Here is a 16,583-nt window from a genome sequence, read left to right as displayed (position 1 = left end):
GACGAGCTACAGGACACCCCTACCAGCACACCTGCAAAGAGGGCCAAGACCAACGGCCAGAGACCCTCCACCTCAGCTGCACGCATCAAGACACGGCAGCAGCACAAATCAGGTGGCAGCACAGAGGAGGGAACATCAACAGGCACCCCAGCAGCCAGCATGCCCACAACACCACCACCACAGGTCCCCCCAACGGATGCCACAGAAGGCACTGCCTCTGGTGGCAGCAGCACCATAGGTGACACCCCATTGATGGCAGCATGCTCGGACACAGAAAACGGGGATGCCGAAGTCAGATCCATCCATGACCTGTCCCAATCCCCCTGTCTGTCCCATCCCGTACAACATGAGGATACCACGCAGGGGCACCCACAAGACGATGACTAGCCATCCCCCACAAGCCCTGTGGCAAGGCAACATGAGGACAACAGCCCCTCTGTGACACCCCCGCAAATGGCCATGGCCCAGCAGAGGCAACAGTCCCTCGACCAGTTGATCGAACAACAGCAGCAACTGGCCACACTCCTCAAGGACCATGCCGATGAATGTGGGGGCACTAAGGCAGACATAGAAACATCAATTGAGACACTTAGGGCAGAAATGGAGAGAGGTACAGAGACGCTAAGGGCACAAATGGAGAGTAGCACCGAGAGCCTGAGAGTCCAAATGGAGAGAAGCACCGAGAGCCTGAGGGGGGAACTGCATGCGACGTCCAAAGACGTATGTGCCGAACTTGCCGCAGTGCGCCGTGTGCTCACTGAGCTCTCGCAAACCCTTAGGGACATGCATGGACGTGAGCAGGCAGACACATCATCCGTTGCAAGTTCCGTCCAGGGCAGCCCCCAACGTAGATCTGGAAGGAACCTGCGCTCCACAGGCAGGGGTGCCCCTGATACCCGCAGAGGGGGCATGCAATAGCGACAGCCCACTGACAATTAGCATCTTTGGACACTGGTGTTCGGGGGGGAGGTAGGAGGGTGGAGGGGGTGTGTTGGGCTCACTTGGGTGGCGGGTCGATAGGGTGTTCAACATGATATCACATATGCCATAAACAGTGCACGATCAACCAATGAGATGTGTGGACATTGATCTTTGTGTACTAGGCCATCATAGGCGTACAGTCCATATTGTGCATGTCCCAGACACACGCAGTGCCACGAGTCCCGTGTCCATGTATCAGCCACCAGGCGTGAGTGCTAGAAGCATACATCAATGAGATGCTGACGAATGTCACGGGCCTCCGGTGCCTCGCAGACTCCATGAGGTGCTGCCACATCCCCACCCTCATCATGACCATCATCAGGTGCTTGCAGTTCTGCGTCAGGGGGCATGGGCACATTTCTACGTACGCACATGTTGTGGAGCATGACACATGCCATGACCATCTTTGCAACCTTCTCATGGCGGTACAGGAGTGCCCCGCCAGACCTGCTGAGGCAGCGGAAACGGCCCTTCAGTAGGCCGAATGCCTGTTCTATGACTACACGGGTACGTGAGTGGGCATGGTTGTAGTCCTCCTCATGCTGGTCCCGTGGGTTCCGGACTGGTGTGAGGAGCCATCTCTTCAGTGGATATCCAGCATCACCTGTATGTGGACGAGAAACGTATGATGTGGAATGCCATTGATACGTACGCACACCCCCCCCCCTTCCTGCCAGGTCATTGCCAATTCACATACCCCACATCATCATGCATGTAATGAGACTCACCGAGTAGCCAGGATCTGTTCCCTGCGTGTCGCTCCATGTAGCGTGGTATTGTAGAGTTCCTCAAGACCATAGAATCATGGGTTGATCCAGGGAATCGGGCACAACAATGTGTAATGATCCTGTTGGAGTCACACACCATTTGTACATTCAGGGAATGAAATTGTTTTCGGTTGCGGTACTGGGCCTCCATGGCATGTGGGACGACCAATTCAACATGGGTGCAGTCGATGGCACCAATGCAACCCGGTATGCCGGCAAGTGCATGGAATCCCACTTTTGTGTTGGTAATTTCCTGCTCCGAGCGTGGTAGAGAGATGTAGTCGTCTGCGTGCTGCAGGAGGGCATCGAGCACTTGCAATAGTGTCCGTGAGAACAGTGGCTGAGAAATGCCATGCAACTGTCCGACTGTGTGCTGGTAGGTGCCTGTGGCCAGGAAGTGTAGTACAGACACCACCTTCAGTAGGGGTGGGATGGCGGTTGGGCTATCTATCATGCTGACAAGGTCAGCCTGTGTCATGTCCACAATGGCGGCTATGGTGTCCCGGTCCAGACGGTAGAGGGTGTGGATCTGCTCATCAGTGAGGTTGAACGGATGTGCTCGGAGGCGTGGTATTGCGGGCTGCCTGCGTGGTGGTAGTGGCTGTGCTGGTGGGCCTTGCTGGCCCTGCCTTGGCCTCCTCCTCCTCCTGCGTCTCCTCCGTGCGGCTGGTTGTAGTTGGTGTTCGTCTTCTTCTTGGAGTCGGAGCACTTGCAGTGCTATCAGGTCCCCCAGGGCCAACATCGCGAGTCCTGCCGGTAGCATTTCGGTGTGGTTGTGGGAGGAGACTGGCTGTGCAATTTATGTGTTTTCAGGCTGTATGGCCTCCACCTGTGGTGATTAATTCCACCTGTGCAAACTGCTCTCCCCTTTGGCCGAGCACGTCCCGCGCACAACGCTGCAATTCGGGGAATGGTATCTTGCTATTGCAATCATGTATTTGTACCCGATGGCCGTGTAAGATTGGTTGATATGTTCATTCTGCTGTGGTCCCATTGTTTCCCATACTATCTGTGCAGTCGCGAACAGACTTGTGAAGGGTCAGTGGAACGTAGTACTCGAGTAACGGTGGGCCCTCATGCATCACTGTACCGAGTTGCAACGACGGGCGGGGCGTCCCATTTGTGGGTGAAGGCAGTTGCCATTTTCACACACAGCCGCACTCGATGGAATAATTAGTGATTTCAAACGGCCACAGATGCCTTTTCGACGTGATGTTGCAAATGAGGAATTCGAAGGGCGGCGCTTTCGGTTTCCAGCTAGCGGCGAGGAGATGCCCACAGGTCTGACTGCAAATATAACGTTCTATTGTTCTATGTCCTTGAGACAGGGCCCATGGCGAGGGAGCAATGATTGATATGAATAGTTTGGGATGCGCAATAGCTACGTGGGCGATGAGGCCGGCCGTTCCCAAATACATGTTACTTCACAACACTGGAATTACGGGCTGGGGCACTGTGGATTTAGCAGGCTGCATGACGCACAGACTCAATGGATGTTTCTAATGTTATGTGAGTAATTATTCAGGCGTTTTGATCCCGGGATGAGGGAATGATGAATGGATGCATGGGCAGGTGATTTGATACAGAGTTTGCCATGTACAGGGCTTCTTGGGATCTATCCGCCTCCCCTACGCTATGTGATGCAGGGCTGCCATAGTGGGACCATCGTCTATCTGGCCTTGTTGAGCCCTCCCTGTCTCGAGGCGCCCTCAGACACTTGTATCCATGCACGTTAACATTCCCATCTGATGGAATCTGTTTTGACAGACGCATGCACAGGTACACTCGTTTGTGATGGTGTTTGCACCTCGATATAGATGGTTATGAGTCGCAAGTGGTTTTGGGGTGGTGATGATCCTTTTGAGTGGGCTAGCATGCATATGGCTGTGGATTACGTGTGATCATTGAAGTGAGTTGTTCGAATGTAGTTCTGATGGCCATTCTGTTCTTTTTCTTTTCTTTTGGTTGACAGGTATCTCCTCCCCTTTTGCCACTGCCATCTGTATGCCACTCCTGCAGATGGATTTTACTCCCGACACCTGCTGCTTCGTGTTAATCAGTGGAGCAGCATTACGATCTTATGGGACGATCGCCAATGGCCCACATGCCCTTACGCAGTACTGGTGGCTCGGAGCAACATTTCGGCCTTTCAGCTGGACTAGTGCCTCCCCATTGGGACGGCCCTGCGGTTCTGTGCGCTTCCATGTTGCCTTTTCGTACGTGAATGTGGCTCTGTGTACCATGGGGGAACAGGGCGACACACAGGTAGTGGCTGGTCATTTCTTGCGGATGCAGCCCACAATGGTGATTAGTGTTTTGGAGTTCATGGCCTGATGGCTGTATGGGCTTGGTGACTTTGATGTGCATAAAATTTCTATTCTGATTTGGCCCGTGTAGCGTTTTTCTTTGCAAGTGATGTGGCATATGCCTATTTGGGGGGCGATGTATTGTGAGGAGATCTGCATTGGGTTCCAGCTTCGGGGTTTAGTTGCGTGGTACTGTGCTGGGCGCGTTTGCCTACGAAGCCCAGTGAGGTCAGGGATGGGGGCTGCCAATATGACTGTTTGAATGTTGTCATGCTCAGGGGCGGGGGATTGGGTTTTGTGTAACAGATGCCGGTCAGCCAGGTGGACTGGTGGAATGATGTGATTTTCGGAATATTGCTGGTCACAGGTGCCTGTGTTTGCGTGCGTTTCTTGGTGCGGGACTGTGGTCATGTCCATTGGGATGGCTTCTGTATTCGTGCCATCTGTGCCCTGCAGCTCCCATTGGCCCCTCTTGTGTTTCTTTTGTTCGTTGCCATGCATGGGTGACTTGTGCATTTCAATGGTTGCATTGTGGCTACATTGCACCTACGGGGAGTTGTACTTTGTGGGCAGGGAGCGGTGTACAGGCACTCAGTGGGGCCGTTTACGGTTGATTCGCGATGCCGTACTTCTCGCCATGGCGGAATGGTACATTACGCCATGCCTGATGGCGTTAGGTACATGTCCGCTAGGGTCGGAATTGGCGTACCCTTGTGCCATGGTGGTGTTTGCGGTTTGGCATGGCGCGCGCGCGCGTGCTTGGTGCAGTTAGCGTTGGCGTTCACTACGGTGTCGCTAATGGCTTCGTACTTTGCGGTGACGGGTCATAGTCGCACCGAGCGCTATTCGATGGCGGTATTGCATTTCCGCCATCGTTTTTCGGTTTCCGCCAGGGTCGTAATGAGGGCCATTGTGTTGATGACTCCCAAAATCTTTTGTTCGGGGATTATGGGTACTGGTTCTGGATTAGCTGCGAGTTCGTTAACGCCTATTCGTGAAAGGGCATCAGCTTTTCCGTTTTTGACGCCCGGCCGAAACGTAATCACAAAATCAAATTCTGCGAAAAATAATGCCCAACGGAGTTGTCTTGAAGATTGGGCCTTGGCTGACTTCAAATATTGGAGGTTACGATGATCAGTAATTACAGTGACAGTGTGCCGGGCTCCTAGGAGATAATGCCGCCAGGCCTTAAAGGCGGACTTGATTGCCAGAAGTTCCTTGTCCGTGATTGTGTAATTGATTTCCGGGGCCGAAAATTTGCGGGACCAAAACGCCACAGGGTGTAATTGGTGTGTTTCAGGATCTCTTTGTGACAAAACTGCCCCCATTGCAAGACTAGATGCGTCGGTCTCGACGATATAAGGAAGTTCTGGACGAGGATGTTTCAGGACTGGAGCAGAAATAAATTTGGCTTTCAAATCTTGGAAGGCTTGTTCGGCCTCTGGAGTCCACTCGAATTTTTTGTTCTTTTTTAGGAGAGCCGTGATAGGTTGGACTATTCGAGAGAATTCGGGGATAAACCTTCGATAAAAATTAGCGAAGCCCAACATGCTCTGTACTCCTTTTACCGAAGTCGGAGACGGCCATTTGGTGATAGTATCCACTTTTCTTGTGTCCATGTGAACACCGTTGGGTGACAAAATGAACCCCAAAAATTCGACTTCCTTTACATGAAAGGTACACTTTTCCAATTTAGCAAATAAACGATGGTGGCGAAGCCTCTGCAAAACTGCGGTGACATGTCGTCGGTGTTCAGCTTCTGAGGAGGAGTATACCAGGATGTCATCAATGTAGACGACTACACAAACATCAATAAGCTCTCGGAGAACGTCATTCATAAAGAACTGGAAGGCGGCCGGTGCATTACATAGTCCAAAAGGCATTACTTGATACTCGAATAATCCGTATTTTGTGCGAAAGGCCGTCTTCCATTCGTCACCCTCCCTGATTCGTACCAAGTGGTAAGCTCCTCTGAGATCTAGTTTAGTGTAAATGCAGGCGCCTTTTACTTGGTCCAATAGTTCGGGAATCAGAGGCAGCGGTTACCTGTTTTTGACTGTAATCTGGTTCAGGGCGCGGTAATCTATACACGTTCTCAGGTCACCTTCCTTTTTCGGGACGAAGAACAAAGCTGAAGAAGTTGGAGATTTTGAGGGACGAATAAATCCGTTAGCCAGGTACTGGTCTAAGTATTGTCTGAGGTGAAGATTTTCTGGCTCAGTAAGAGCATATATTCTACTGCACGGTGGAGTGGATCCGGGTATCAGGTCTATCTGGCAGTCGTATGATCTGTGCGGGGGCAAGGTGTTGGCCTGATCTTTCTGGAAGACATCACTAAACTCTTGGTATTCAGGAGGCAATTGGAGGTTCTCGGAAGCGATGGCTGCCAGCCTGATGTCGGGCCGAGAATAACAAGTTTGGGTGCACTCTGGAAACCGGATTACCTTGGCTCGCCAGTCGATCTGAGGATTGTGTTTTTCCAACCAAGGAACTCCTAGAATAACTTGAAACTGCGGGGCCTTGATTACATCAAACACGATTCCTTCCCGATGTCCGTCCTGGCAGAGCAGCGTCACTTCCACGGTGGTGTGAGAGACTGGTCCGGAAACTATTTCTGTACCATCCACTGTAGTGATTACATCTTTTACCAATTTAGGACATAAAGGAAGATTCATCCTAGCTGCCATATCTTGATCCACGTAGTTACCGATTGATCCGCTATCAATGAATGCCTTAATAGCATGCATACGATTTGGTTGGTCGGGGCTTATGAGGACCATGGGCAGTACGAAATGCGAGGTCAAGGAACTGGTTTTTACGCTCGGCAAGCGGACCTCTATGCTTGCCGGGCGAGGTCGTTTCCCGATTCTTGTTGTTTTGCATCCTTATCGGAAGCTCCCAAGGCTTTCTTGACCGGTTTCACTGAACAATCTCGAAGGAAGTGTCCAGACTTCCCACAGTAGAGGCACAGCTGTAACTGTCTTCGCCTTTCTCGTTCCTTTTGAGTTAAAGGTCCTTTCACGATGCCTATCTGCATGGGTTCCACGGAATCATTTCCTTTAGCAGGGTTTTGAGTCTTTGAGAACGTCCGGGTTTCAAATCTGGAGCGATCGGCCTTTCTGTTCTGTAGTTGATGATCTAATTGAACTACTAGGTCGATATAATCGGAGCACTCTTGCGGAGGATTTACCACCTGTGCTAAGACATCTTTAAGTTCTCCACGTAGCCCCCTGTGGAAAAGCGTGATCCTCTTGTCTTCTGGCCACCTGGTTTCAACCACCAGTCTGTTAAAAGATGCTATGTACGCCAGGAGATCTTGGTTACCTTGTCTTAGCGATAGGAGTTCATTGTCCAAGGCCTGCCCTTGTGAGTGTCGTGCGAACAACTTTTCCATACTGGCCTGAAAGTCTTGGAAGTTTTGGAGGACCGGATCATCCTGTGTCACTAAAGGAATGGACCAATCAGCCGCATTGCCACTAAGATAGGAAAGTACAAACGCTACTTTAGCTTGGTCAGTTGGGAATGCAGCGGGTCTACACAAAAAGTGCAAGCGGCATTGGTTGATGAATACTGCGTAGCGTTTAGGATCGCCTGAGAAACGTTCTGGTGGAGCCAGGGGCACGTTCCCTGGCAGATTAATCTGCACCGGATTGCTTGAGGTTGTAAGTGGATAATTCCCTCCCGAGGTAGGCAAAGGTGCTTGCCCAGCTTGAATTTGTAGCAATTGCCTGGCCAGGTCGTCTGCTCGCTCTTTGGAAACGATCAATTCCCTTCGTAAGGCATTTATTTCTTGACGAGATGCATGTACCTCGGCCCTCAGCTCCCCAAGCAATTGGGCCAATTGGTCTGTATCCGAGGTTTCCATTGCGCCTGGGTGGGATATTTGTGGTAGGCTTCGCGTTCTGTAACGCTCACCTGAATCCCTCGGAGGCGCGGGTCTGGTCTGGGCGTTCTCCGAACCTTCCAAAGTCACTTGCAGGTCTTTGGCACCACCCTGGAAGGGCCAGCTCCTTACTGTGATCTTAATCTGGAGAGTGAGATGTCTGCGGGCAGAGAAGAAACAGGGTTAACGTCTGCCTGACGGGGTTTCGGCCCTTTCCCCTTCCTGACACTCCTACAACTCTCCTAGGCCGCACGTGCTCACCTTAGGTAGGTAAAAGCGGCGCTCTCCATCCTGCGTCTGTGCAGGGGCGCTGTAGCCAGTTACTTCACTGGACGATAGTTCAGCCCTTTATTGCGGAGGTAGAGTCCAGAAGGCAAGACCGTCGTTAGCTGCACGAACGGTGAGTGCCTTATATGAGTCTTTTTATTGTCCTTTCAGAATCTTGCCTCTTTTGCAGGTCCGGTATGCTGATCCGGTAAGTGGAGAAGTCCAGAGTTTTTGCAGGCAAGCAAAAAGTTAATCTGAAGTTAAATGCAATTTTAAAAGTCTTTTTTCCCTTTCTTTCAGGTGGCTGTGCAATCGGCGATGAAGACTGATGCCGAAGGATAGTGCCGGAGGATGGACAGGTATCACCGCTTAAGGCGCGTGAGTAGAAATGGAGTCCTGAGCTCTAATAATGTCCTTCTTGTATTTTACAGGTGCGGACAAATGGCGCTGAACGGAGCTCGCGGAGACCGTGGCACAGGTAAGCAGATATCACAGAGTTATCGCTAACCTGTATTCTTTGTAGTTGCAGATGGCTGGAGAACGAAGAATGGCAGCACGAGGCCTTGGAAGGCGCCGGAAGGTGGTAAGAGCAGCTCTGGTACTTTCTCGTGCTACTCTAATGTTCTCGTTTTCCTTTTCAGATGTCGCGGAAGGCTGGAGCTGGATTCAGGAAGGTAAGTTGAAGATTTTCCTGTTTTCAGGTGCAGAAGAAGAAGAGCAGCTGGAGCCGACACGGTGAGCGTCCTGCTGCTATTGCAGAATAACGCGAAGCACGTGAAACCAATCGGGTGTGGTTTAAATAGCCTTCAGTAGTGCTTAGGCGTCTTCTTCCACAGCTTTCAGAGGTAAGAAAAGAGTTCCAGTATGTAATTCTTGGAAGTGGTGCTGGCCCCACCCAGCAGTTAAAGTAGTCCCAGCAGGATTGGATGAAGAGTTCATCCTGCAGGTAGGAAGGCAGCATGGTCTGCAGGAGGTAAGTCCACCCAAGCACCAATCCTTTTTATATGAGCCCGGCGCTTCCAGTGCCGGGACTGGGTCCCTTTATGAGCATGAGCCTGGCGCCGCTGGCGCCAGGACAAGGTCAAAAAGGCCCCTACGGGGGCCGGCTTGTGCCTGGAATAAGGGTCATGACCCTGCTTCCAAGGATGTTGGGCTAGGTCTGACACCTTGGAGGCAGTGGTCAAGACACACACTATCTACGGCATGAATTGCAACAAGCATGTGTACAGTAAAGATAAGAAACATACTACACAATGCATAGCAATGAATATGCACATTAATCATGACACACCCCATCTAGCAAAAGCTGAACAGTGAACAATAACACCGCAATCATCCCCACTAGGGGTGTCAACACAAGTCACACAGCACCAGACATGCCACAGATATGACAGTCCAAAGCCCTTGTGTAATAGGTTGTCACACCGAACCATCCTTGCGAGCCCATGGATAAGGGAGGCAGGAGTGGCATATGTGAGTCAAGGACCCCAAGCAGCATACACATACACAAGACAAGCCTGAAGGGCCCAGCTGGAACAGACAGCGGATGCCTTCAAAAGCCACAAAGCACCGCACCGTCACATGAAAGCACAATAGACAAGCAATTTTAAACTATATTAACTAATTACACTAACTATGAAAAACCTACATTACCTAATTAAACTAACTACCAAACAGAAACTTAACTAACTAAACTAAAAGAAAAATCAAAAATGGCCACATATGACCCAGGGGGGATGCGAGGCACCCATGAGGGGGGAGGTACAGGGTGCTACTCAACACCCACATGCGATGATGCTGAGCCAAAAGAAAAAACCTCCATGGGCTCAACGCCTGAACAGCCCGACCGATGTGGGAGATAGATGGTCGTCCGAGTCTGGCTCATCCTGGAAAGGAGGACGTGGCACAGTAGCCTGGCCATGCCTAGGCGCAGCTTGCCCCTCGTCGGCAGCAAGTCTGCCGGATGGGTGAGCCTGGTTCTGTGTGGCGATGTGACGTAGGTCTGCATGCAGAACCTCACGTGATACACGTGGTTCCTCTTGCAAGGCAGCACGTGTAACACGGAGTTCCTCCTGCAAGGCCTGGCTGGACAACCGCTGCACCTCCCGGCAAGCCTGTAGCTCTGCCGAGATGGTATGCTCAAGCTGTGCAAACCTCTGCTCAGCCCGCTGCCTCTGGGACATCATAAGGACACCCAGAGTGGATTTGAGGGAAGCATACTCCTCCCTCAGGGCATCCATGTGCGCCTCTGCGTGAGCAGCAATTGCTTGACGCAGAGACGACATTTCAGCCTGGCGTGCACTGTCTGAGGCTGCCATGCCCAGCCTGAGCGAGCGGGCCGTGGACCGTGCCGCCTGCTGTTGGAGAAGCACCTGCCTAGCAGGGGGAACACAGATTGGGCCACACGCTCCATGCTCTCAGCGATGTTCTCCATTACTTCCCCCTGCCGTTCTGAATTGGCAGTCATGTCTTGATCCCAATCAGTATACTGCGGTTGTGCGCGGTGACCGCGTTGCCGGGCCCAAGGACCGGGGGTCCTCGCTGTGTTGGCACCACCCGCCGCTGCACGACTACATGCTCCCGTCGACGTGATGTCCCAGGCACATCAGTGACTGGTGTGGAGGGTGACCCTGTGTCCCGATCCACCACGTGCGGAGGAACCAAGACTGTCTGATCCCTCAGTGCAGGTGTTGCAGACAGAGGAGTGTCCACATCAGAATCACTCACCCCTGACACATGGACTTGATGCTCATCCAACTCAACATGGACGTACGTCAGAGTCGTCATCAAGGCTGGCCTCATAGGCAGCCAGAGACAAGATGGACTGTAGCACTTGGGGGTTTTCCTACCACCCCACGACCCCCACTTGTGCCGGGTTGATGTAATGGTAACAACCCTGTGTCTGGCATGACAACACCATCATCCGCCTCCATTGCATCATCACCTGAAAAATAGAGAGAAAAAAGGTCACTACACATGTCAGAAGCACACAACACACACACACACACCGACAACAAATGCATCAGGCAGACATGTGACACACAACATATAACCTGGCATGCATGCTGGGTCAACTTTGAATTGCTTCTGTGATCAGACCTGTTGAAAGGTGGCAGTTTCCATGGAAGTGGGTCTATGCAGTTGTTAGGGAGAATTCTCTGTTTAGGCTGAATTTCCTAACCTAGTGAGTCCCCCAGCAGCTTTGCTGGATTTCGGGAGTTTGTTTTTTTCCATCCTGCCAAGAGTGAGACTCTTTTCCTCCCACTCTTGGACACATTCCTTTGAATGTCAATGGCCCTCATTACGACCCTGGCGGAGATCGTGGTGCTAAATGCACCATGGAGCACGGCGGAAAGCTGCCGATACCGCCATGGGGGTTGGCGGATTTACCGCCCCATTCAGACCTTGGCGGGGCGGTAAATCCCCAATCCCCATTTTACCCTTCCCCATTCCCATTTTTGCCCCATAGGGTATAATGGGAGTGGGGAAGGAGTTAATTACGCCACCGTAAAATACGGTGGCGTAATTAACGACGAGGTCCCGTAGCGCCATGGATTTTTCCGCCCGGAAAAACCGGGCGGAAAACTCACCATGGCGCTACGGGATCTCGTAGTAGGGCGGACGGGTCCGCCGCGAATACCGCTGGCGTAGACCCACTCCGCCAGGGTCGTAATGAGGGCCAATGTGTTCTATGGGCTATGGGGTCTTTTACTCCATAGGGTCTCATATGTTTTTCTATGTGTGTTACACCGCACCCTATGTGCCGTAGCACTGGGGCATCCTAGCGGACCCCCACCATAGACTCCATACCCAGGGACCGACTACTGTCTCCCCAGGCATGTAAAGTCACCATTGGCTTTACTAGACCTAAATTTACTAACAGAACTAGTACAAACCATCTTATTGTGGGCGTACTAGTAGGGGTAATTCGATTACTCCTGGATCTGTTACTCGAGGGGGCACTGTCCCGTCCCCCCTCGTCGAGTTTTGGCTGGTGGCAGTGGAAACTACTTGTTATATTCGACCCCGACCCTAACCCTATGGGATTCGTCCCATTGTTGAGATTGATACTTTTCCTCGTTCATCTCTAACCTACCACCGGTCTACTTATCTTAAATAAGTTATCGGATGGTATTTTCTGCCAGAACTCGGTTTTTAAAATGGCGTCTGTGTTCGTCTCTGTGACTCCTAAACCAAAGGTTGAGCCCTTTGTTCCACTTTTGGCGGGCTCTGTACAGAGACGCTCCAAAGTGGTGCCATTCTGTCTGGGTTACCACAGGGGTGTGGGAGGGGGTTTAGGCACCCTGGACCGAGTTGCCTTGCCAACTCCGGTCGCACTCTGGAGTGATTGGCTCAAGTGGTGAGCCTCCCCGCTCACCACTTAGCATGTGTTGATTGACAGCTAGGCTGAATGAATGGGGGTTGTCTGCATAAAAGCAGGGTTTTTGGGACTGGATCTTCGACCTAAGAATCCGACGAGGGTAACGCTGAGCCGACCTGCAACGACGACACCTCCGGTGGAGCCCTGCTGAGCTGACTCACCACTTCCCGACGACAGAGGAGATCTCCCTGCCGGAGAGTCTCTTCCCCTGACTGGTGGGAACAACCAGTCCCCTTTGCTTTTTATTCGCCTCAGGACGCAGTGGTCGAATTGCCCGTGCAGCGCACCTTGGCAACCGGATAGCCACTACCCCTGTACCGCGACCAAAAGGTGGTGCCTTGTGACGGAGCACTCCGTGGCTGGTCTCTTCCCTGGTGGTGCACCGGACTTCACTTTTCTTCGACGACAAGAACATCTCTACTCTTGGCAAAGACCCGACGTGCATCCACCACCAGGAACAACTGCCCCCGCCGGAGCTGCCCTCCACAACAAGGTACCGTGTCCACCTGGCTTCCCTTGTGATCGGTTCGAGTGAGGTGTCTTAATCCTCTCCTTTCCGTTGGGTCGCCCCAAGCTTTTCTCAATTATTGTTCTGAATTGGTTCAATCTGCCGATAACAATTTGCTACAAAGACTTGAATGAATCTCCACTAGAGACTTTTTGGGACATATCGCCTTGCCTCTCTCCGAGTGGGCCTGGCCGCTGAACTTTATGATCTATTGTGGTTCTTGTCTTCTTGCCTTGCATTTTGCCCATGAAGTATTGAACTGTGTTGATTTTGTAACCTGCCTATCTTTTTCTCTCCCGTCCTAACTAATATTAGATGCCATCTAGGTTGAGGTATATACCTCTGTCTGTAAACAACTGGTGCCGGGAGAACCTAGACTTGTCGAAATATTGCTAGGGGGATTGATCGTTTCTTCTTCGTAGAGTAATTGTGTTTGATTTGTTTGCCGTGAAAGTGCCATAGTGTTTTTAATAGACGTTTCGTTATAAATAAATACCTTAATATATTTACACTAAGCCTCGTTGCGTGTTTGCTTGTCTTGCTGGGAAGAATTGCCCTATTTTGTATACTCCACATAATGCTCAACTCTTCTTGATGGAAGTCTGACTGCTCAGCCACAGCTACCAAGTGAATCTGTGTGGTACAGACTGCTACCAAGTGGGTTCACCGCCAAACACCTGTAGTCCTAAATCTTTTGCAGTGGTCCCAGAGGGAACTGCACAGGTTTCCGCCTAACACTGGTGTACAGCGGCGGGATTTGTATCGAGTATACAGTTTAGAGTGCTTTTCGACGCTGTAGGATGACTAACCACAAAACTTAGCACAAAAAGCAACTTTCAAAAACATGTCTACGATGGAAACTTGCAGTCAAGAGTCCTTGTCAGGTGAAAATACTGAGAGTTTGTGAGCTCTCCGTAGGCAAGAGAATCTTTCTGTAAGAGGCAAGAAGTTAGAACTAATAGAGAGATTGCTGTCGAACCAAAGTCTAGGTACTGGTTCAGAGGAACCAAGCTCTCCAGCAAATGTAGATAACAGTAATGGTGTTGATCTAAATCGTAATTCTGATGATAGCGATGCAGAGGCTGACGAGGACGGAGAGGCTAATTAAACTGTCTCCCCTGCTCCTCTACCCGCCTTACCAGCTGTGCCTACGGGGCTCATACCAGGTCCCACAAGTAACCCTGCTTATTTTGAACTTGAAAAAATGAAGCTCGAATTAGAATAAAAAAGGTTCTTGGCTCAATCTGAACGAAACCAAGAGGTCGAGTTCAGACGGATGAATGCCCAGGCTGAGCAGAAGCAAGCTGAGTTAAGACTCAGGGAAATAGAACTTAATCACGAGTTAGAGATGAAAAAGTTGTCTATGGAAAATGCTTCTCTCTCCTCTGGTTCCTCTAGGAGCTCCAGTCCCAAAAGACCCTGGATGCCGAAGGAATTAGTGGGTATGTATGAACCGAGATTGGATGTGTTGGATTGGTTGAAACTGTTTGAATACAATCATGGGCTCCAGGACATCACCGGGAATGCTTTACTTCCCTGGTTGTTCTCTAGGCTCCCTCCGGTTGCGACTGATGTGGTAATGGAGTTGGGGAGGCGGATAAGACGGATTACGAAAGTGTGAAACTAGCTTTAATAGCTAGATTTGGGAAGACCCCTTCCCAGTATCTTAAGAGGTTTAGAACCCTCAAAAAGCATGATGGTACCCCTTGGGCTACCTGGGTGAGTGAAGGGTTGAAGAACGTAGAGGGATGGATTAAGGGTTACAAAGTGAACACTTATGAGGGTATGAGGAATCTTTTTATGTTGGAGTCTATTTATGATGCCTGTTCTCCTGAGCTCAGACGGCACTTGGCTGATTCGAAGGAATTGGATTCCCGGGAGCTAGCTAAGGCTTCTGACTTATGGGTTGCCAACCGGGCGACTCATAAGGATTCTGGGGCAACTGAGAAAAAGGATGAGGGAAAACAGCCTAAAAAAGACTCAAAAGAGAATTCTAATAACTCACATTCCAAAGAGGGCCCCAAACAAAACCAGAAGGGTAAGCCACCAGGAAAACCACAGCAGAATAGTGTGTCTTCTGGTGCCAAACCGGAAGGAGGTCAGAACAAGCCACCATTCCAGAAAGCATTTGGTAAATGCTTTGTTTGTGGCTCGACTGAACACGTGAAAGGAGATCCCAGATGTAAGGGTAAACCTTCAGGGGTCCAGCTTGTCTCCTTAGCCTTCGCTCCAGAGGAGGAAGTCCAAATGGCAAGTGGAAACTTTCTACTGCTAGCTGACAAACCCATTGGAGTCACAGCCAGCATTTCTTTAGTATCTCTGGGGTTGTGGGAACAACAGAATTTAGATGTCTATAATTCTATCCCCGATAATACTAAAGAGTATTATAAGGTCAGTGTCCAGGTGAATGGTCAGGAGACTCCTGCCATTAGGGACACTGGGGCCAGCATAACCGTGGTGGATAAATCGTTTTTTCAGGCTGAGGATGTTGCTAAGGCACCCAAACGCCTCACCAAGTTAGCTGCAGGGCCTGTGCAGATGCTTCCCCAATTACGAGTTCTCATCCAGTGTAACGACATGACTGTGAAGATACCTGTCAGCATACAGAGTGAGGTACCAGGACGCGTACAGTTGGGTAACGATTTGAAAACTCTCTGAGTTGTATCGCATACTCCTAGACCTCCTAGTAAACGGTTACAGGAGCTAACCAGACCTGCAAGAGAGAGGACCCTGTGCGGTACTCTCCAGGAGATGATGAAGAAAGAAATCACTCCTGCTCCACTAGAATTGTCGGCCGCTGTCTCCAAGAAATCAGAAGCGAAAGGGAAACCTAAGACTTCTATCCCGAAACCAGCAGCCAGCATTCCAGTGCAGCCAACACGGACTTTCCCGCGGTTGTCCAAAGTTATACCCGTAACTCCACCTCCAGCCGAGGCTGAGAGGGAGGTACAACCCTGTGTGGTGGAATTAGACTCTGAGGAAGAGCTAATGGAAGGCCAGGAACTCATTGGAGATCTGGATCCTGTTGACCATCCTGAGCTGCAGTCTTTACTGGCAGAAGGTGGACCCAGCAGGGCAGACTTCAGTAAGGGACAGAGAGAATGTCCAACTGTCCAACTCTGGAAGGTCTTCACCACCAGGCAGAAGCTCAGGCTGAAGGGCAAGAGCCTGGGAAATACAGGTTGCACTGGGAAGATGACCTCTTCTACAGTGAACCGACCGAGTCTGCACCTGGAGACTACCAATGACTTGTAGTACCCCAAGAGAACAGACCACAGTTCTTGCAGTTAGCCCACGAGATTCCTTTGGATGGTCACTTGCGTTTCAAGAAGACTAAGGAAAGGCTCTCTCTCTACTTCTATTGGCCGAAGATGGGGGCCGAAGTAGCAAAACACTGTAGGAGCTGCCACAAATGCCAGATCTCTGGTAAGGTTGGCTCGAAGAATGTGTCACCTTTAGTGCCTCTCCCAGTTGTGGGAGTCCCATTTGA

This window comes from Ambystoma mexicanum, chromosome 7p, assembly GCF_040938575.1.
Source record: "Ambystoma mexicanum isolate Mex_15411 chromosome 7p, UKY_AmexF1_1, whole genome shotgun sequence".
Lineage (NCBI taxonomy): Eukaryota > Metazoa > Chordata > Amphibia > Caudata > Ambystomatidae > Ambystoma > Ambystoma mexicanum.
This window is presented reverse-complemented; position numbering follows the sequence as displayed.